This window comes from Sus scrofa, chromosome 10 (assembly GCF_054392235.1).
Source record: "Sus scrofa isolate SSC_HxYL_T2T_F1_AM1 chromosome 10, Sscrofa_HxYL_maternal_Yorkshire_Landrace_v2.0, whole genome shotgun sequence".
In the NCBI taxonomy this organism is placed as follows: domain Eukaryota; kingdom Metazoa; phylum Chordata; class Mammalia; order Artiodactyla; family Suidae; genus Sus; species Sus scrofa.
In genome coordinates, this window is record NC_139392.1 from 27,968,056 (window position 1) to 27,990,535 (window position 22,480).

The 22,480-nt window shown below is 49.2% G+C and overlaps 1 pseudogene; it reads left to right on the top strand.

Annotated features, from left to right (window-relative positions):
* LOC146398880 (sushi domain-containing protein 4-like) overlaps nucleotides 1–17,400 on the top strand; it is a 60,198-nt pseudogene extending 42,798 nt beyond the window's left edge.
* Nucleotides 17,401–22,480: the final 5,080 nt, after the last annotated feature.

Consider the following 22,480-nt stretch of genomic DNA (forward strand, 5'->3'; position numbering starts at 1 on the left):
CATTTCTCGGGGATCCCCATGCTTAATTTCTCTTTTATATACAATAAATAATTGCCACTGTCTCATCTTCCTCTTCTCAGGCACATGACTCTCTTGTGCTCAAGAATGGATTGTGCATGGCATTAAGAAGCTTCATTATTCTTTTTTTTTCTCTTCTATATTGAATCCAGAGACACTGAACTTTCTGTCACAGGAAAACCAAGAGATTTTGTTCTTATTTTTCAAGTGGAACCAAGTTCCCGGGCTTCTGGACTATGACATCGTAGGCTATTTTTCTCTTGAACTCTATGACCCCTGACCTGATGGAAAGCCCTGAACTCTCCCTCCTCCTCTGTCCCCAGGCCCTCTGTTCACCTTCATCCTTTGACAGGTCCCTTGCCTTCCTTTTAGCCTTTGTGGAATCACCTGACCACCATCAAACCTCTAGCTTCTTTGGTCTCCTGTAATTCTTTTTTTTTTTTTTTCACTTCAGTCAATTACAGATATTTTTGAATTGATGTCAAAGAAGGGAAGTGATTCCTCTTTCCCACCAAAGGGGAAAAGAGGTGGCAGAACTCTGGACCAAATCCCACCAAATCAAGGAAAGAAGAGTATTTCAAAGGGGGACTTGGCTAACCCCCTCTCCCACTGCATACTCACACTTAGGTCCCACCAGATTCGGACCCAGCCTCCCCCAAGAACCCCCACCCCCAACCCATCAGCTATCAGCTAGGGAAGGCAGCCTGTTGGGAACAGTGGATCTGGAGCCAGGCACCAACCCTCGTGTCTTTATGGAAAGACCTCAGGTGCAGGCATGCAGGGCTGGGTTGAATCATAGGTCACGGAGTAGGTTGGAAGCCCTGGTGCTGTGGCTTTGTCAAAGCCCCTTTCAGATTGTGTCACTGTGGATGCTGCATGTTTTCTGCCATCACAGCCACTCATACAAAACAGGAATCCTACACACACGCTTCTCCTGGGGAAACTGTTCTGAATTCATTTGTATTCCACAACTTTCATGGCAGAGAGATCTTTTACCCCTTTTTTCACAGGCTGAGGCGGATTCATGGTTGGGGGGCAGGGGGTGGAGCAGTCCCTTTCTGCTGCTGCACTCATGGCTCTTACAAAAATGTATTTCTGCTTTGCCTTGTAGTGTCATGTTTTTGAAAATCTCACAGGAGTGCAAGCAGAAGTCTTTATTTTTTGATGTTGGATGTTTAAATGTCAGGTCAGGGAAAGGACTGCACAGCCAAGCCACCACAGAGCTGTGGCCAGTGGTTTGAGCAACTAGCTTGTGCCAAGAGGGGGACTTCATTACACTCAGAAAATAGATGGCCAGGGCAAATAGGAAAATGAGGGTGTTTGGCCTTCAACTGTATAATATCTTCTCCATTGCAGCTCCAGGCAGGATTTATTTCCTTCTTCCCTCTCTGGAAACTCATATGACTGGTATTTTGTGGTAATAAAACTGCTTGCAAACAGGTGCAACACAGAAGGTAATAAGTCGCTCCAGTCACTCCTGGCATTTGCAGGCCAAGAGGCCCACAGAAGTATTTGGCAGGGGCATTTGGGGCTCATTCCTTCTCTTCACAAGCAGTGACGATTCCCCTTTTTCCTCAAAGTGAGTAGACATTGGGGATGATGGGCAGGTGAAATAGTCACACCTTTCCATGTCCAGCTGTGTGCCTTGTGCCGTTCATTCGTTTTGTTCATAGGACCTGTAACATAACACCCATATTCACTGTAATTTTCTTTTTTGTACAGGAGGGTTTTTTGTGGTTTGGGGTTTCATCATTGTAAAGAGCTGGTGCCTGACTCTAAATGTGCCCAGATGTCTTTAAATTTTATGCACTTGGTGGACATGGCCCTGCATCTGATTGTTCCACCTCCTCCTCCCAGCACCAGGGACTCCTGCAGAAAAGTCTGGGACTTTGCTCACATGCTGGCCTGTTTGTTCTTCGGTGGGTGAGAACCAAATTCATTTTATAACACCATCTCTCCCACTTCTGGGAAGGGAGGTAATTGGTCCAGGCTTTAAGGAGGTGGAAACAGCTGGAATTTTAAAAAGAAGCTGGGATATCCTACTGTGGTGCAGTGGGTTAAGAATCTGACTGCAGTGGCTTGGATGCTGCAGAGGTGTGGATTCTATCCCTGGCCTTGCACAGTGGTTTAAAAGATCCAGTGTTGCCACAACTATGGCTTGGATTTGATACCTGGCCGGGGAATTTCCCTATGCCACAGGTGCAGCCATTAAAAAAAAAAAAAAAGAAGGAGTTCCCATCATAGCTCAGTGGAAATGAATCCAACTAGTATCCATGAGGATGTGGGATCAATCCCTGGTCTCACTCAGTGGGTGAAGGATCTGGCATTTCTGTGAACTGTGGTGTAGGTTGCAGACAAAGCTTGGATCTGACACATTGCTGTGGCTGTGGTGTAGGCCAGTAGCTGTAGCTCCAATTCAGTCCCTGGCCTGGGAATTTACATACACCACAGGGGCAGGGGTGGCCCTAAAAAGCAAAAAAAAAAAAAAAAAAAAAAAAACTACTACTACTACTAAGATGAAGCCAATTATATTGGAATTCAGATTTTAAAACTAGTCCCTACAATGGTGCAAACATTAATCTGTATTTTCACACCATAAAAATCTTAATTCCAAAAATTTTTTTTGAATTGGGAAGAAATGTAAATATATAGGAAGCTGAGAAGACAAGACTTCTATAGACAGCCATGACTAAAATAGCATGCAAGAGGAACATCCTGCTCATAGTAGTCAAACTTTAAATATCTGGTGGCCCGTTGAGTTAACTGTGAGTGACTCTCTCCTCAGCCTTGTTCCTTCTGCTGCTTCCCAATAGGAGAGCCTCCTACCTCCCCGAGGGGTCCTTAAGGTTGAAGGCATGGGCTGCAGTCATCTCACATCACCTTTACTCTGCTCTGTCCACTAAAGCGTATCTCAGGACATAACCACTCCCTTGTACAAATCTCTCTGTGTGTTTTACATCCCTTTGAGGAAATCTCTGTGTCTAGTTACTCCAGTGAGTCCTTCTGACATGAGCCAGGAGGCCTCCTGGTTCCTAGTTGTTTCCCTGTGCACCTGTCTTAAGGGCTTGGCCATTTTTTCCCCAGCCAGGGATAGACACAGGTGGTCCTCGATTCCCAGGGCTACCATCACCAAATACCACAAGTGGGTGACTTAAAACAAGAGAAATGTCCTCTCACAGTTCTGGAGGCTAGAAGTCCATGTGTCAACAGGATCATGTTCCTGAGACCCAGGGTAGAGCCCTTCCTTTTTTTTTTTTTTTTTTTTTTTTGCTTTTTTTTTTTTTTTTGCTTTTTGCTTTTTATGGGTTTTTAGGAAGTTCCCAGACTAGGGGTAGAATCGGAGCTGAAGCTGCAAGTCTATACCACAGCTACAGCAATGCAGGTTCCAAGCTGAGTCTGTGACCTACACCACAGCTCACAGCAGCACTGGATCCTAAACCCACTGAGTGAGGCCAGGGATCGAACCCTCATCCTCATGGATGCTAGTTGGTCTCATTCCCCCTGAGCCACAATGTTCCTTTCTTTCTGAGTGGCCTTGGCCTTCCTTGGCTTATGGCTATACCCTCCCATTCTCTGTCTCTGTTGTCTTGTGTCATTGTCCCTATGAGACCTTATCTTCATGTGGCCATCTGCTTTCCATGTGGTTCTCCTCCTAGTAGAGGAACACCTGTCATGCTCTGTAATAACCTTATGGGAAGAGGCTCTGAAAAAGGATGGGTATATGTATGGGTATAACTGGTTCACTTTTCTGTACACCTGAGACTAACACAACATTGTAAGTCACCTATATGCCAATACAATTTTTTTTTTTAAATAGCAGAGTTCCCATCATGGCTTAGTGGTAACAAACCCGACTAGTATCCATGAGGATGCAGGTTCAATCTCTGGCCTCACTCAGTAGGTTAAGGATCCAGCATTGCTGGGAGCTGTGGTGTAGATCACTGATGTGGCTCAGAAGCAAGCTGCTGTGGCTGTGGTGTAGGCTGGCAGCTGCAGCTCTGATTTGGCCCCTAGCATGGGAACTTCCATATGGTGCAGGTGCAGGTCTAAAAAGACAAAAATAAATAAATAAATACTTATGTATTAATATTATTAATAAATACTAATAAACAAATAAGTAAATAAAAATGACTACCTATGATATTGGATGGAGGGCCTGCCCCACTGTGATATGATCTCATCTCACCTTACTGACCTCTGCAGTTGCCAAAGGGAGCCATATGCATGGATACCTGGTGTTAGGGCTTCAACACAACTTTGGGGGGACACAACCCAATCGGCACCACATGCTCTCATTGGCTTGGCATGAGAAGCAGCAGCTGCCCCTCCTGTCTTCCTTCCACCTCTTGCATCTGGTGTAATGGTCTGTCTTCAAGGCTTCCCAAACCCCAGTAGGCCAGCCTCCTTGGACTTTGCCCACAGCCCTGTCCTGAGCTGGCCTCTCCTCTGGCTTCACCCACAGCATCCTGATAATGCCTGAGGATGAACAGGAGGGAAATCTCACCTTGTTTCCCTCTAGAGGCTCCAAGGCGTTTCCAAATGCTGACCTCACTCCACAGCCCACATCCAAGAAGATCATGAAACCATTGCTTTCACATCTGGTCTTTGTGTGGCCTACTCTCCCCTGCCCCTGTGCACACTTAAAATCCCATGGCAAGACTCCATGGGAGAGCACAACCTCTGAATAAGTCTCGCTCAAGGTCAAATCCCAGCTCTTCCCTTTATTTGAACTTGGACAAGTAACATCACTTTCTTGAGCCTCGATTCCCTTACAATGAGACAATAACAACATCTGTTGTGCAAAATTGTTAGGATCAAGGAGAATAGTGCCTGCCGCTCTCATCATAAGAGCTCATTAAAAGTTGTCATTTTCATTTCTGCTTACATGTTATTTCATTGGCTCGTAATATAGCGACTATGTTTATACATAATATAGTTACTGATAAGAGTAGCTATCTATTTATTGGGCATATATTTTTGTGTCAGGCACTGTGCTTGCTGACTTACAGCTATTATTTTTAACTGTTATAAAAAGCTCTGCAGTATAGGTATTATCATTCCCATTTTATAGAAGATGGAAACTAATATTATCTCAGAAAGAGGTTAAATAACATACCTAAGGTCACAGGGCTCCTAAGTGTGTGAGCCAAGATTTGAACCCAGGGAAGTGTAAGCTCTGTACTATACAAAGCTCCTTTAGTCCATGGATGAGTTATGTCTCCCCAGTCTTTTCTCACATTCTCACTCTCACACTCTCTCCTTTTCTCTTCTGGGGGCTGATTTTCCCCTCTTATCCTATTTTCACTGGAGACAGCAGTTTTCAAAAACATTCAGATGTCAGGAAAGCATTGTACTTTTCACAGACTAGCATTTTCTCTTTTAGCAGAACACTAAGAAATATGTATGTAAACCTTAGAAGCACTTTTGTGAGCAGGAAACCTGGCTGGTTATTTTCTATGTGCAATATAGGACCATAAACATACATGTAACTTATACAACACATGTGTGTGTAGTCACACTTAGTTAGGAACAGAGCATAACCAATTGCTTCCCATTTTGATGAACTTGCTGCTCAATTATTTATCCCATCATCTGCTAGGATTTGCTGATAGGAAGGAGAAGGCATGAGAAATTTAAGAAAAAAAATTATGAGAGGGAAAATAAAAGTTTGGAAAATCAACACATTCATGCATCAGTATGGTGCCTTGGTCCAGTTTGTGGGGAAGGAACTTAAAAATTGCCAGGATACACTGGCCACATTTTATATTCAGCATGATCTCTAATGGTGAGAAGGTTCACTGGTTGCAGGAAGAGGCAGGAGAGACTCACCCTAAGTGCTCCTTTACTGTGAACTTTCTTTTTCTCTTTTCTTTTTCCTTTTTAGGGCCACACCCACAGCATATGGAAGTTCCCTGGTGAGGGGTCGAATCAGAACTGCACATACTAGTCTATGCCACAGCCACAGCAACTTGGGATCTGGCCCACACCACAGCTCAAGGCAACACCGGATCCTTAACCAACTGAGCCAGGCCAGAGATCAAAACTGTGTCCTCATGGATACTAGTTGGGTTCATTACCACTGAGCCACAATGAGAATTCCCTACCTGTGTGCTTTCTGTGTTAATTTGTGTTAACTTTAATCTTGGGCCCCTGATTTCTCTCCCTTCCAAAAAATTAAGCTGCCCAATGACCGTCAGGTGTCACAACTGTAGGAATCCTGTTTGGGAAGATGGTCGCAGACTTCCAAACATGGTAATGCTGCAGATGTCACGTGATTTCTTTTCACCGTGTGGTGAGTGAGGCAGGACTGGTCTGGTGCTCTGGTCCCTACAAAGGAGGAAGCACACCTCATCAGTGCCCAGAAATACAGGTCAGCTTTAGAGTCCAGCACCAGCCAGTCTTTGCTGCAAAAAGCTGTCAGAGAAAATCAGTTTTATACCTGCTCCCTCAACTGTGAGTTCCTCTGTGGCTTCACCATGTCACCAAACCAGACACACTTTGGATTTATTACGTGAAATCCATTTTTTTTTTTGGACTGAAATTTTACAGTCATTGGATGCCTCACCTATTTGGTCAGGGACACCCTAAGGTGGTGACTCTGAGCTAGAATCAGATCAGAACCCCTCCCCCAGGGCTGCTGCATGATATTGATCTTAAATTTCACCTGTCAGCACACTTCTAAGCAAGTAAACACCAGGCTCCATCCAGCCTGGAAATAAGCAAAGCCTCAGCCTTGTCATCATTTGCTTCCCTAAGTGGACACATACATTGGCCTTCCATGTTGTTAGAGGAGCCTAAAAGTGGAAAGTGTTATGTGCCATATATTCCCTGAGCCAAAAGAAAGCTTTGGACATAGCCTTGGAAATAGCTTGGGTTTCGGATTTGGAACATGCCATGCAGCTTCCTGGAACCATTAACCTAACTTAGATGACCCCAGGGCCATCTTCATGGTGCTGCGGCAGTTTTTTTTTTTTTTTTTTTTTTTTTGTCATTTTGCCTTTTCTAGGGCTTCTCCCACAGCATATGGAAGTTCCCAAGCTTGGGGGTCCAATCAGAGCTGTAGCCGCCAGCCTATGCCAGAGCCATAGAAATGCATGATCTGAGCCTCATCTGCAACCTATACAACAGCTCACAGCAATGCCGGATCCTTAAATCACTGAGCAAGGCCAGGGATCAGACACACAACCTCATGGTTCCTAGTTGGATTCATTAACCACTGTGCCATGATGGGAACTCCCAGGTGCCGTGGCAGTTTTGATGAAAAGAAGCCAGCAGAACTCCTGCAGGCAGAGCCTTGGTGGTTCCCCATGTGTGCAGTGCAGTGCCTGTGCTCTTGGGAGGGGTGTGGGCCTCGTGCTGCTGGTCTGAAGGTGATGCCTTTGGATTCATTGCTGGATTTCCCACCACCTCCTTGTGTGCTGCCAGGCCAGCTGAGGGCCAGATTCAAGCCTTAAGAGAGTTTTTTCTCCTCCTCATCATTGTCCTCGTGGTCTGGGTCCATGCTTCTCAGACTGTACCTTGAAGCACCTGGGGATCTTGCTAAAATGAAGTTTCTGATTCAGTAGGACTGGGCTGTGGCTTGTGATTGTGAATTTCTAACAAGCCCCCAACTGATCCCAAAGCTGATGGTTCAGGGACTGCTGTGGAAGAGCAAGTGCTGAATGGAAGGTCAAAATTCCCACTGGAAACTCTGGCAACATAATTCTCACCCTGGCTCCCCTGGATGTTGACAGACCTGCATCCCAGCAGGGGGTGCACCAAGGGAGGCCAGTCTGTCTACTTATGTGCCTAGGATCACATCTTTCACCTTCATAATGACCTTGCATTCCTCCTCCCATTCCACATCACCTGCATTGTCGTCTGTGTTGGCTGCTCCCTAGAGGATGTGTAAATGAGGTCTAGGCTCCTGCAGGGGTGGGCAGGGTCTTCCTGGCCCTCCCACTGCCCTTGGGCTGCTTTCCTTCAGCAAAGCTTCTCTAATGAGTCATTTACTGCTCCTCCCTGTGCCCCACTCCTCAGAACATGCTACCCCTTCTCCACTGGCCACTTGGGGCTCTGCTCGGATTGTGTCCTCAAGGTCACCATAACTCCCACAGGGCCAAATCCAGGTGGAACTGACAGAACTAATGGCCTGAACCCAGCCAGAACACTGACTGGGACTTGAACCCATGTGCTTGGACAAGAACCCAACCCAAAGCCAGATTGGGCCTTGAATCCATGGTTTTAAAAATTATAATCACTCATCCTGCGTCTGGACTCACTGACATTCAGGTTCTTCATGCCTCTATGTGGAAGGAATTCAGCCAGAGACAAAGTGATAGGCAAGAAACAGATTTATCGAGATAGGATGCTTGAGAGAGATGCAAGCTGGCAGGCAAGGAAGTTTCTGACAAAGGATCTCCAGTGGGCTACAGTTTTATCATCCAAGGGACATGGAGGTTTGGAAAAGACAGCCTCTTCCTTTCTTAGAGTAGCAGCTCCTCCTTAGTATCCCATTGGGTGTGTATTCAAATCAGCAGAAGGGTGGTCCTCAAACTCCTGCCCTGGGTCTGAATCTGAATGCAGACCTCCTCCCACCCCCAACCCAATGACCTGAGGCAGTTCTTACATCTCCACAAGTCAAGCAAGCCTGCCTTGTGCTGATGGCTTTCATGAACTTACAGTTGTCCCTCAACCTCTCCCAGGTTTCCTGCCTTATCTGTGATCCCCCACTGGGGCTTCTACAACCACCTCTGCTACTCTATCCCTATCACAGGCTCCCTCTCCTGTCCCCATCTTTCTCAGCTTGTTGGGAACCACTGCCTCCTCCTCCAAACAGCTCATCTATTGGCTTCTGTGACACATCCCCTTCAGCTTGGCCACTGCCTCTTTCAATCCATCCAATTTCTCAGCCTTTGGGTGGGGACCACTCCTCTTTTCTCTCTACCCTCTCCCCTTCTGTGAGTTTGCCCAGTGGTCCTAAGTCTTATCTTGAGGCTCATGACTCCTGAGTTCTTTATGGCACTTTCTGCAGGTGGTTGACACTTGGATGATGGTCTCACTGGAAGCTTGGACATGAGCAATGTAAAGCCAGATGCTCGGCACCCCTCTCTTCCCACAAAACAAACCAACAAAAACCTGATACGGTGAATGGCACCCCTATTTGCCCAGATACTAATGTCAGAAATCTTGGGGTCATCCTTGATTCTTTCCTTGTCCCCCTAATTCTGTCTCTTGGCAAGGCCTGTTGTAGAATCAGGGGGTTCTGAAAGAGGTCCCATCATGCTCCTCACTTGTCACTCACTGCCACTATCCTGCCAAGCCACCCCATGCCAACCTCATCACCTCTGCTCCCTGTTCTCGCAGCTGCTTATGAAAGTAGGTCTAGGCCACTATAAGTACTTGTCACTTAGGACAGAATCTCAGCTCCCTGCATGGGGCTCATGGAGCGGCATGTTCACCTCCCTGGCAGCCCCTCCTCCTCTGTGGGCAGCTGCTCCTCCCTCCTGACACAAGTCCCCTCCTGTCTTCATGCCCACAGCTTGCCCTCTTGTGTGTCATCCCCTCTGCCCAGGATGTACCCCCCAGCACACCCTGGCCTCCCTTTCTAGCCTGGGGCCCTTGCTCTGGTATCTGGGGCTCATCAGTGTCTCCCTCATGGGGTGGACACATCAGCTGTCCCCAGCCCATCTCCATCGCAGGGGAAGCCAGGTAGCCTTGCCTTTTAGAAGCTTTTGCAGCCCTGGTTCTCTTGTCCACTGCCAGTGCCAGCTTACATTTCAGACCTTCTTGGCCATGAAAGAGCATCTGGCTCCTTTGGGTCCCAGGAGCCAACCAGCCCCCAGGGCCAGGGGCAGGGGGTGGAAATGCAGGTCACCATGTCACCTCCACGTGTGTGTGTGTGTGTTGGTGTCAATGTTTTATTCAGCAGAGAGAGAAGGCATATCCAGCCACATCAGTATTCACTTGTTTACTTATCATCTGACTTTAGCAAGCCCCATGGGATGGGATCCATGTAATAACGAGTTTCAGTGGCCATCCAAAAAATGTGTGCTAAATAAATGCAGAAACAAGGGAAAGAATAGAATAAGGATACTGGGACAGGAATGTGAGGAGCCTTTTCCTTCAGAAGGTCTGGAATGCAGCCTGTCTCAGGAAAACCAGTTCCTGGATCTTTGGCCAGGTGGGCGACCGAGTGCTAATAATGCCAGGCAGACGGAGGTGGTTGAGGTGTCATTTTGTTTTTCCATGTAGAAATGCATCTGGGGGAGTTCCTGTTGTGACTCAGAAGGTTATGAAACCAACTAATATCCATGAAGACATGGGCTTTATACCTGGCCCTTCTCAGTGGTTTAAGGATCCAGTGTTGCCATGAGCTGTGGTGTAAGTCACAGACAAGGCTCCAATCAAACATGGCTGTGTCTGTGGTGTAGGCTGGCAGCTGAAGCTCCAACTTGACCCCTAGGCTGGGAACTTCCATATGCTGTGGTGTGGCCTTAAAAAGCAAAGCAAAAAAAAAGGGGGGGTAGGATAAGCTTCCACTTCACAGAGGAGAAAATTAAGGCTTAAAGTAGTGAAGGAACCTCTGCTAGGTCACAAAGTGTGTTGCTGACAGAACCTAGTCCAGGACCCAGGGCTCCTCCCTGCTGGTCAGGGCACCCAGGAGGCTGTGGCCTGGGCCTGCATGCAGAGCCACCAGAACAGCCTCATATGTGTCATTGGAGGGCATCTGAGAATCAGTCTAGTGACATTCAGAGCTCTGGACAGCCCCAAATGACTCCTGTAGCCACAGAGACATGCTCAGCAGAGCTGTTGTTTTCAGTGAAGATTTGGTCCATAGACATCTTCATTTTATTTACTAGGTGGTCTGGCACATAATAGTGGGCATCCTTAATGGAGTAGCTTAACACTTTGTCTTAACTAGTCTTCCCCTTTGCATGTAAAATGAACCTTGCCTTTATGATGTGCTTCAGTCTGCTGTGTGATGACAGCGCATGCTCAGAATCTCATCACAGGCTCTGTCTGACCTCCCCAGAAAGGACAGTGGGGGCTGATGTTCGCTGGCTGGTAAATAAGCCAATGATGAATAGGTCTGATGATGAACGTATAAGCCCATCTCTGAGAGACATGTAATCTGGGCTTGACCTCAGGTTTGAGGGCTTGGCAAGGATGAGCATGTGGTTCTGAAACTCTTATTTTTCCCCACATCCCAAGTCTGCCCCTTCCCTCCAATGGTGAACCGAGTGATTTTATCTGCCACCCACGGCCTTGTGTGAGCTACAACCATGGAACCGTGGTGGAGTTTTACTGCAACCCCGGCTACAGCCTCACCAGTGATTACATGTACATCTCCTGCCAGTATGGGGAGTGGTTTCCTTCCTACCAAGTCTACTGCATCAAGTCAGGTGAGCATGTCCAGGCCACCCCCGGACTGTCCAGATCCAGACCACACTGAGTGGCCGGTGGCTGTACCCTGAGCCCTGTCCCTCTTCCCCCACACGCAGTGTTAGGAACAAGACCTGGAAACTCATCTTTGAGGATGCATGCAGCTGGTGATTTCAAGCCCTGTTCAACCTGCCTGGGCCCAGGTTAAAATGCTGACCCTCTGAACAGGATCCCTAAACCCCTATCACCCGTGAAAGGACCTGGTCTCTGTGCACTCTGCCTTCACCCCAACTTGTCCCCTCCACTGACAGGGACATAGGCCCCAGATGTGACCCAGTGATGCATATCTCCACCTTTTTCTTCCACTCAGGGGTGTGTTATCAGAACACAAATGATATTATTGTGGATAAGACCAGATCTCTCTGCAAAAACATTAAGCTATTTGCAACCACCCATGCTTCATACTTAATAACTAATTCCTGGAGTTCGCACTGTGTTGCAATGAGACTTAAGGCATCTTAGAAGCACTGGGACACACGTTCAGTTCCTGGCCCCAGCACAGTGGGATAAGGATCTGGTGTTGCTTGTTGCCCCAGCTGTGGCTAAGGTAACAACTATGGCTTGGATCTGATTCCTGGCCCAGGAACTCCACATGCCTCTGGGTGGCCAAAAAAGAAAAACAAAAACAAATTACTAGCAAACCAACATTAGAACTGGTCTCCTCACACCAGGGGAGTGAGCACATGGAGACCAGGGAGCCAGAGCATGCCCCCTGCACCCCCCACCCCCAGCTCTGCCCACATTGGGCACATGCCTTTCCCCTGAAGGCAGCCTGCAGGAAGCACTTGTTAACAGGCATCTGGAGGCCTCCAAATGAGGACCAGCTCAGAGGAGCTGGGGAAGAGAAAGAAGTCAAGTCCAGCCAATGAGCACATGGGAAGCCATGCCAGTGGGGTCCAGGTGTCTCACATGCTGCTTTGTTTTCTCTCCTGGCAGAGCAAACATGGCCCAGCTCCCATGAGACGCTGCTGACCATGTGGAAGATCATGGCACTCACAGCCACCAGCATGCTGCTGGTGTTGCTGCTCGTCATCCTGTCCAGGAAGTTCCAGATGAAGTTCAAGGCCCACTTTCCCCCCAGGTCAGTGCCACAGCCCTGGGTGACCCTTGGCACCCTGAGCCACCCCAAGCCACAGAGAGTGGACATCCAGCCTTGAAGAGGGAAGAGCTGAGCTCCTAAGGGGAAAAAGGGGAGAAAGAAAAAACACATTCCTGGGGTTTTTGGGTTGTCCAAGTTCAGAACATCAAGCTGGAGACAGACTCATTTTCCTCTTTTCACCCCTGCCCCAGGAGCCCCTGTCTGCCTCTTGCCCCAGGTTTTTGGTCCTGAGCAGGTATCATTGGGGGGGAGCACAGTCAGGGCTGCACCCCCCCCACCCCCAGGGCACCCCCATTGTCCACGATGTGCAGGCCTGTTACCTACCTTGGAACTTCCAGGCCACAAGGAGGATAAGAAATACACAGAATGAATTAGGGACAAAATCCAAGGAGCGTGACTCAACAGGGGTTCCAAACCAGTGTGCATGGAGTTCCCGTTGTGGCTCAGCAGTTAACAAAACCAACTAGGTTCCATGGGGACATGGGTTCAATCCCTGACCTCACTCTGTGTGTCAAGGATCTGATGTTGCTGTGAGCTGTGGTGTAGGTCACAGACGCAGCTTGGATCTGGTGTTGCTGTGGCTGTGGTATAGGCTGTTGGCTACAGCTCCAATTTGACCCCTAGCCTGGGAACCTCCATATGCCACAGGTGTGGCTCTAAAGCAAAAAGAAAAAAAAAAAAAAGAAGAAGAAGAAGAAACCCAGTGTGCAGAAATGTGGCAAGTCCCAGGCAGGGGGAGAGGCTCTGGATGGGGAGCTAGGGCAGGACTCAGGAGCTTCTACCTGCAAGTAGGACCTGAGCATGTGGGGGGGGACCCATGGGCAGAGGGTGGGGGGTCCCCATGCTCCTGTGCTGCACAGGTGAGATGCGGTCAGTGTCTTCATCCTTCCTGTCATCACCACTTGAGAGGAGTTTGTCAAGGTCCCTTGGATGTGGCCTGGCCCCCTCAGTGCCCCTTCCCCTCTGGTGGCTTGTCTGGAACAAACCACAGCAGCACCCTTCTAACCAAGAGCCACTCAGCACCACTGCTGGTGGATCACTGTTCCTGGAAGGAGAAGTCATTTAATAAGTACAGGGGAGGGAGTTCCTTTTGTGGTGCAGCAGAAATGAATCTGACTAGGAACCATGAGGTAGTGGGTTTGATTCCTGGCCTCACTCAGTGGGTGGTGCCGTGAGCTCTGTTGTAGGTCACAGATGTGGCTCAGATCTGGCATTGCTGTGGCTGTAACTCTGATTAAAACCCTAGGCTGGAAACTTCCATATGCCGTGGGTGTGGCCCTAAAAAGACAAAAAGACAAAAAAAGAAAGTACAGGGGTGGGAGTTTGAGTTTCTGTTGTGGCTCAGCATAACAAAGCAGACTAACCTGTATCCATGAGGTTACAGGTTCAATCCCTGGCCTCGCTCAGTGGGTTGAGGGTCTGGCATTGCTGTGAGCTGTGGTGGAGGTTGCAGATGCAGCTCAGATCCTGAGTTGATGTGGCTGTTGTATAGGTTGGCAGCTGCAGCTCTGATTTTACTCCTAGCCTGGAAACTTCCATAGGCTGCAGGTACAGCCCTAAAAGAAAAAATTCCCTAAAACTCTTTCACAAAATTTCATTTTTTTAAAACCCCTTGAGTCTTTCCATCTTGGGTTCCTCTCTGGTTGTAGGAAAGTTGGTCTCTGCAATGCAAATTGATAAGAAGATTCTCAGGGGCAGGTCCAGGAATGACTTTTTCCTCCAGGTCCCAGAGGGCTAGGTGCTGAAGAGATGCTGATGACAGACTGAGGAGTGGGGGGTGAGGAGGGGCTGCCACTTCAGAGGGTCTGGGTGCTGGACATTATTAAGGCAAAAGGGAGCACAGAGGCATTGGGGTGCTCACCCAGGGGGCCTGTAAGTGAAAGGGACGGTGAGGAGGGAGGGATGCCAGAGTGAGAAAGGAGGCCAGCATAAGGCCACGGAGGCAGGGAGGTGAGCAGCTTGGCTTGTCCAGGATCTACTAACAAGGGCTGTGAAAGAGCAGAGAAGACAGAATTGGAGCAAACTCTGCCTTTCCTCTGGGTTCCTGCCTTTGGGGGGGTGCATGGGCCCCACAAGCTCCCCCAGTCTCTGGGTGGCCTTAAGAAGGGTGGATCCAGCCCCCTCCACCAGAATCCCTAAACGAGATGCTCTAAAAGGCCAGTGGGGTGGGGGAGGGAGTGGGATGGTCTGGGAGCTTGGGGTTAACAGATGCAGACTCTTGCCTTTGGAATGGATTAGCAATGAGATCCTGCTGAGTCCTGGGAGATTGAGAATGTGAGAAAAAAGAATGTATATATGTATGTGTGACTGGGTCACCATGCTGTACAGTAGAAAGAAAAAAAATAATGTATTGAGGGAAAAAAAGGGAAAAGCCAGTGGACTCAAACTCAAGCATCAGAGGGAGGTGGCCTGAGGCTTCCCTCCACCTCAGATGCCAGTGTCTGGAGTCTCGTTCCTCAGGTTTTGGAACCCCTGGTACTGGCACACTGGGTGTGGGGCTGCCCCCCGGCTGGGTTATCTTTTCTTTCTGCTCTTTTACCTCTGGTCACCTCACTCAGAACCAGTTCCAAACAGAGGACTAAGGATCTGAGTTCCACTGGCCACTTACTATCCCCCCTGGTGCTTCTGGGGCCAGGAGCAGAGTGGTCCTTGGAGCTATGGCTTTGGCAACAGACATGCCCACACTCAGCCACTCAGTGTTGCAGGTTCTGGGGACAGGAGGCCCAGGGCGAGGCTGGGAGCCATGAGTGTAACCCACACTCCTGGGCAGCATGGGTGAAGCTTAGGTGCCCTCAGGGTCAGGAGGCGACCGTGAGCCCAGAGACCTTGACCAGGTGCTCCGAGTTCCTTTTTGTTCCTGTTCTTGTTGTTTTTCTGTCTTGATGAAAAATGTGTGATTTTTATACTGTAGCAGAAAACAAACAAGAGGCAGAAGCAGCCCAGGGGTAACTGAAAAGGGACACTTGGGTTTCATAGTTTGCCAAGCTTTTCCATTTCCAGCAGCCCTCCAAGGGACACTACAGGGCCACTTTTGGATAATGTGTGGGAATGGGCCACATGGTCCCTTGCCCAGGACATTACAGCCATGAGGCCAAATTGGGGAGAAGGAAGCATGAGGAGACTGTGGGGACCAGAGGAGGTGAGGAAGAGCAGAGGGAGGCCAGAGGGCAGGAGTGAGGAAAAGAAAACCCCTCCTGCCAGCAGCATGGGCCTGGGGGACCCCAGCTGCCATAGGGGACCTGCCAGGGAAGCTCAAGCTCCTGCACCACATCCCAGAAGGGCTCCTCTGGGGACCCAACTTGCAGTGGGGGATGATCCTGTGTCCCCTGACAGGTTGACACTGCTTTCCTCCCCACAGGGGGCCTCCCAGGAGTTCCAGCAGCAACCCTGACTTTGTGGTGGTGGATGGTGTGCCTGTCGTGTTCCCGTCCTATGATGAGGCTGTGAGTGGCAGCTTGAGTGCCTTAGGCCCTGGGTACCTGGCCTCCCTGGGCCAGGCTGCCCCTTACCCATGGACCACCAGAGCCCCCCAGTGTACCCCAGCTCAGGGGACACAGACACTGGCCCAGGGGAGTTGGAAACCTGTGACAGCATCTTAGGCTCTTTGGAGCTTCTCCAGAGTCTAGTCAAAGCCCACATGTCAAGGGGGCACCTGCCCCACTTCTGACAATCCTGACATGGTTCCCAGTATGGCAGGGGAGGTGGCATCCACCAGCCTGGGCATCACCATCACCGATGGTAAGCATCTGCCCAGGAGCCTGAGCTGCCCCTGAACAGCCCCCTCCCTGACCTGAGCTCAGAGCCAGATCAGTGCTTCCACCTTCGCATAAAGGCATCTTGCTCTCTCTGCTTGTGGAGGCCATGGGCAAGGCCACTTCAGGAAGGAATGAGCCTCCTCTTGCAAGCACTGAGCCCATTAACTGAAATTTCAGGAGGCACAAAAAAGCACCCAGCCACAGGCTGCAGTGGGAGACACTCGGCTCTCAGGCCATCCATGGGAGCCAGGAGGCTCTTCTCCTTTCTTACTTAATTAGGCAGGGCTTCTGAGAGGGGTGCTTAGGATCAGAAGACACACACCTGATAGAAGTGAAGCCCCAGATGCAGGCAGGAGGGCCCAGCCCTGGAGAGGTTCTGGATACAACAGGTGATGTGTACCAGGTATAAAATGAAAGATGTATATGTGCCTATCGCAAGGAAAGGCAGATGGCAGCTCATGGGAAAATAGTAAAAATGCATCAGGTGAATTAGGGCTCTGTTGCTGGGGGAGCAGGCACCGGCCCCACTTTGCCAAGCAAAGCACTGATTCCAGCTGATACTGACAGGAAGTAGCAACAATCATGAGTGGAAACAGGGTCTCTCCTGGTTACCCATAGCGTTCCTCTACTTCATACCATCCTTTTGGTTTGTATGACTGTTAGGGTGCATGGTTGAAGCCTTAGAATTTATTTTTGATGAGCTGGGTGTGAGATGTTCCAGTGGATAATGTTGTGCAGAGGGCTTGGTTTATGTGCTTAACTCTTTCTTCTTCTCGCTGATTTCAAGAATTTTTTTTTTTCCTTTTTTGGCCATTGTGGGTCCAGGGATGAGATTGGAGCCACACTATGACCTACATTGCAGCTGTGGCAATGCTTGATCCGCCTGTAACCCACTGTGCTCCACAGGGATCAAACCTGCAGTCCGGAGCTCCAGAGATACTGCCCATCTGGGTGTGACTTAAATTTTTTTTAAAAATTGATTGATTGATTGTAGATATGTTACTAAAACTCCCAATTCCAGAACTTGGCAGTGTTTTTTGGTGGATTAACATAATAACCACCTCTTCTTTTACAGAGATCCCCCTAATGGAAGATGATCCATAACTGGGCAAAGTCTGGGTGATTCTTCTGCCCCTTGGGGGATGTTAACATTGTACATGGACTGAGGCATTGGAAGGACAGAGCATGGGGGATGGGGGATGTTTTCTGATTTATCAACATGGGGACAGCTTTATCACATCATACATCCTCGGACTCAACAGTGAGGCTGGCAAACGGTGGGGGAAGGGCTTTTCCATGAAACTTGAGGATCTACAGGATGAGTGAGGAACAAAAGGATGAGGGGAAAGCCTGCATGGTCCTAGAGGAAGGTGTTCAGCCTGGCTCCCACATCCCCCATTGACTTATGTTATGAGTACTACCTGCGTCCTCTGAAAACATGTCACATTATGTAAATCACTTCTAAAATCTGCTTCAAGCTGTCTTCTGGACTCCAGATTATGGATCAGCCTCGGCAGGAGGAGCAACAGAGTGCCCCCTGTGGGCTCCCAGAGGGAAAGATTCTCACATGTCTCTTGGATGGTCTTCTTGCACTGGACAGTTCTGTGCAATGCAAGACTAAAGTGGGATTTGGCAGTTCCAGTGAAAAAAGAAAGACTCGGGCAGACTCTGCCTCTGTAAATTCCTTCAAAAAGAAGAGTTCTTGTCCTCTGGACTGTCCTTTGCTGAGATATCATATTTGTATTCATGGTCTACCACAGGGATCCATGGCATTGGGTAAATCTTGCGACCTTACACATGATCAGAATATGTCCAAATACATCTCGTGGTGGAGAAGTTATGACAGTAATGTTTGTCGGGGCATTCTTAAAAGATCCTACTCAAAAGTTTATCTCAATTGTTTAGTCCCTGTCTAGTTACCTCTTAGGGTTGTTGCCCTTGCTTCCAAATCAGCCATATTTAATTTTTCAAAACAGAAATTGTTTCTGAAAGCACTTTCCTCCTGCTCCAAATAAAATGTGAGGTGGGATTTTTTTTCCTTTAATTTTGTCCTGGCAGGTCCACAGGCTGGCCACCCAGCCTAAAGAAAGATGATTTCTGCTTGTGCTCCTGGTGCCTCTGGCTGCCTCACCTCCCTGTCAACCCAGCTTCCCCTCTGCATGCTCTCCCGGTGCCCACTGGGTGTTGTTCCTAAGAAGGTGATTGATAAAAAAGAATTCCCTGAGTCCTGAGGAGTCTCTTCAAATACATGCTGATCTGTGGAGCTGATTCCTTTTCTCCTCTGGGTTTTAGACAAATACAGACAAAACTCTGATTCATCAAATTGCTATGCTGATACAATCATGAGAGCTGGAAGCTTGACCAAATCCCCATTTTTTTTTCTCAACACAGACTTATTAAAAATTAAAAAGAAAATGACAGTTTGAAGCATGACTTTAATAGCAGAGTGGAGTTGGGCGGGCAGTGACAGTGATGTGGGGGGTGGAGACAGTGCAGGGCCAGAACCAGAGGCTGAAGGAGGGAGGGGACTAGACAGGCTGTGCCTCACCCAGTGCCATGGGTGGGGGTGCCACCATCAGCAGCAGCAGCAGCAGTGTGCTGAGCATGTGGGTAAAGGTTGTTGGTAATAATAATGGTGTTTCACCATGAAAGCTGGATTTCATACATGTCCATGCTTAAACCCCATCTGGCCAGCTCAAAGAGAGCGTGGGTGGCTGGGTGTGGGAGTGGGGGGAGCCAGAGTTCACTGTAGTAGCTACCCCCACCCCCACCCTGGCCACAGCAGCCTTCCAAGGATCCCTGTTGGGCGGGTCTCAGCTCTTCCCCATGCCACACCTGTCCTACCCTGATCCCACGTAAGTGGAGGGTTTGTCTCAGAGACCACCAGGTAAGTGCCTTGTTTCCCACCCAAGAGGCCTACAGGGCTGTCTCTGGGTCTTGTCCTCTCCTTCCTGAGAATGTTCTTTCTCCAAAAGTAGAGATCAGAAGCGTCCAGCCTGCACACCTGCGAGACAGGTAACAACACAAGTGACACATACATACCACGTCCATGTCAACATTGTTCTAAGCACAGATGCTGGTGGGAAGGAAGCACCTGCTCAGGGATGGCATCAGACGCTGTCCAACCAAATTACCTGGGTCATCCCCTTGGTCCTTTAGTGTGTGGCCACATCTGAGTCTCACTCGCAAATACTGTTTCCCATGATTTTTTGTCATTGTAGTGAGTTTATGTGGCAAGAAAATGTCCTCATGATACCCAAGCATGTGGTGAATCTGACTGTTCATGTAAAAGTCCCGGAGGCCCTCTGGCTATGGACAGCACCAACCCCTCTCAGCCAGCCTCAGGAATTAATAGGTAATAGAACAAACCTGGCTGGATTGTGAATTGGAATGCAGAAGGGTGCTGTGACAGAGCCACCTGCTCCCCCTAAAGCTCTTTCTGTTTGGGGAGAGGGTGGCACCCCCAGGACAGTGATCAGGAGCCAGTGCCAAGAACCCATGGTGTTGGCAGGTTTGCACAGGTGCGTGTATGAAGGAACTGCAGGGCAGTGGTTTTCCGGCTGACTGACTCCCCATTCTACACATGAGACGTATTCATACTTCACTTCCATGTAGCTTTTTTTCTTTACTATTCTTTCATTATTTATTTATTTATTTATTTTTGGCCACACCTTGGGACTGTGGAAATTCCCAGACTAGGGGTCGAACCCGCCCCACAGCAGCAAGCCAAGCCACTGCAGTGACAATACTGGGTCCTTAACCTGCTGTGCCACAGGGAAGCTCCCATGGAAGTTTTATTTCATTGCAAGGTTGCATCCCACTAATTACACCCATCTCAGCAGCTAGCTCATAGCCAGAGCTGCCTCCTATTCCAGCAGAAGGGTTTTGCCCCCAACCACACAGCAGCCCAGAACAGCTGGGAGTGACACACAAAGGCTCACAGGCCACAGCCTGCAGCCCAATCCCCCACACACAGCTGTGTGACACAGCCCTCCTACTAGACACCCAGGTCCCAAGCCATCCCCCAAGCCATCCCCTGCAGAGCCAGTGTGCCATCCTGGGAGAACACAGGCTTTGGAATGGGCCATCACCTGCTTCAAAACATGCTTCTGGGAGTTCCCGACATGGCTCAGCAGAAATGAATCTGACTAGTATCCATGAGGATTCAAGTTCGATCCCTGGCCTCACTCTGTGGGTTAAGGATCCAGCATTGCCATGAGCTGTGCTGTAAGTCACAGATGCAGCTCAGATCCTGAGTTGCTGTGGCTGTGGTATAGGCCAATTGCTACAGTTCAGATTTGACCCCAGGCCTGGCAACCTCCATATGTCATAGGTGTGGCCCTAAAACATACAAAAAAAAAAAAAAACCCTGCTTCTGCCACTAACTAGCTGTGGACTTGAGCTTCCCCCCCCCCCCATGACCAACTTCAGTATGTCCATGAAGATTCTGGAGATGGTCTACCTCTACCTTCATGCTGAGCTGTGAGGATGACAGCTAAGGTGTGTCACAGCACACAAGAGGTGTTCAATAAATGTCCACTTCTCTCCCTTGTTGAGAGAGGGTATCATGTAGGTGATTAACTCAGGTGGGTGTCCATAGGTGTGTGCCTCTGCCTTGGTCCTTCAAATGTGCTTGCAGACAAAGATTGTCTGGGCTGCCCTAGAGTGATGGGATAAAATGTGCCCTTTCCTCTGGCCCCTCCTCCTAGGAGCACCTGCCTGGCTTCTCTTTGTGGAGGGAAGTTGTCATCCTTAGCCTTTGGGCATTTGCTCTCCTTCCCAGCACAGCCCCTCTCTGAGTGCTACAGAAAGTTCTGCTGGGGTGGGGAGTGGAGGTGAGAAGACAGGACAACCTTAGAAATTCCCCCAAGGACTCTGAAGGACTCAGGTCACCTGCATGGGCAGTCCCAGAGATTAACACTAACCTGCTTCCCTAATTTTATTTTCTGTTTTCAAATTAGAGCATAAAAGTTAATGCCCATGCATTTCAAGGTGATAGAGAAGGAAGTGGGAGGCAAAGATGCTGCTCCAGCAGGCAGAACAGGCCCCCGGGTGCAGCAGTTGCTCAGCAGGATGGCTGATGCTGGGCACCATTGCACTGAAACCGTAAAAGGTGACACAGAGCATGTGGCATTGCCAGGCCATGTTCAGCTGCTGTGGCAGGTAGCATTCACCGGGCTGGAAACCTGTCCCTGGGCACCTGCAGTGTGCAGTGTTAAGTGGCCAGAGGCATGCCCAGTTTCTTGAGTACCAGCCGAACTGGCCCTGTTCAGGGCCTCATCTGTGTGTTCAGAGCATGCAGAACCCTGGTCCCAGGTCCTTCAAGACCCTGGGATAAAGAAACGTCAGCACCAGCAGATGCAAGAAGAGCTTGGGGTGGAGTTCCCACCATGGTGCCACAGGATCAGGATCTTGGGAGTGCTGGGATACAGGTTCAATCCCTGAGCCAGGCACAGTGGGTTAAGGATCCAGTGCTGCCTTAGCTTCAGCTTAGCTTGCAACTGTGGCTTGGTTCTGATCCGTGGCCTGGGAGCTCCCTATGCAACAGGGCAGCAAAAAAGGAGAAAAGATATAGTTTGGAGTGAGGGGGGATGGGGCTTGAAGGAAGGAAGCTGATAATGTCTGCTTAGAGCCCATAAGAAATATTTATAAACCCTGTTCAGTCAATAAATATTTATAAAGCACCTGCTATGGGCCAGGCTGAGTTTGCCATCTCTGATCCAGTGGAAATGAGGACTGGGGCAAACAGGCAGGACAAACCCAGAGCTCTGATGCTAAGGACAAGGTCTCCCAACCTGGGCTCTCAGAGGCTGCAGCAGACATAGCAGTGTGGTTGGAGCAATCTGAGTGGGGTGCATGGGCAGCTGAGGGCTGGGGATGGAGAGGTAACTCAGGGCTAGACCTGGAGGCTGGTGCCAGGTTGAGGATGGTGGTTCCCTGTGGGGAGTGGGAAGCAGAAAAGAGCTGGGCTGAGATGGGGGCACAGGAGAAGGTCTGCTCACCTGCAAAGCCTAGGAGTCAGGGACACCTTGATCCAGCTGAGGGCACCACTGTGTGTCTCAGAAACCTCTGAGCCCTGGTTGCTCAGTGGTCCTGTGAAGGGGGAACAGATGGCCTCAAAGAATTCCTCAGCTTTTACATGGTGAAATTCTCTTTCCTGGCTTTTTTATTTTTAGGGCTGCAC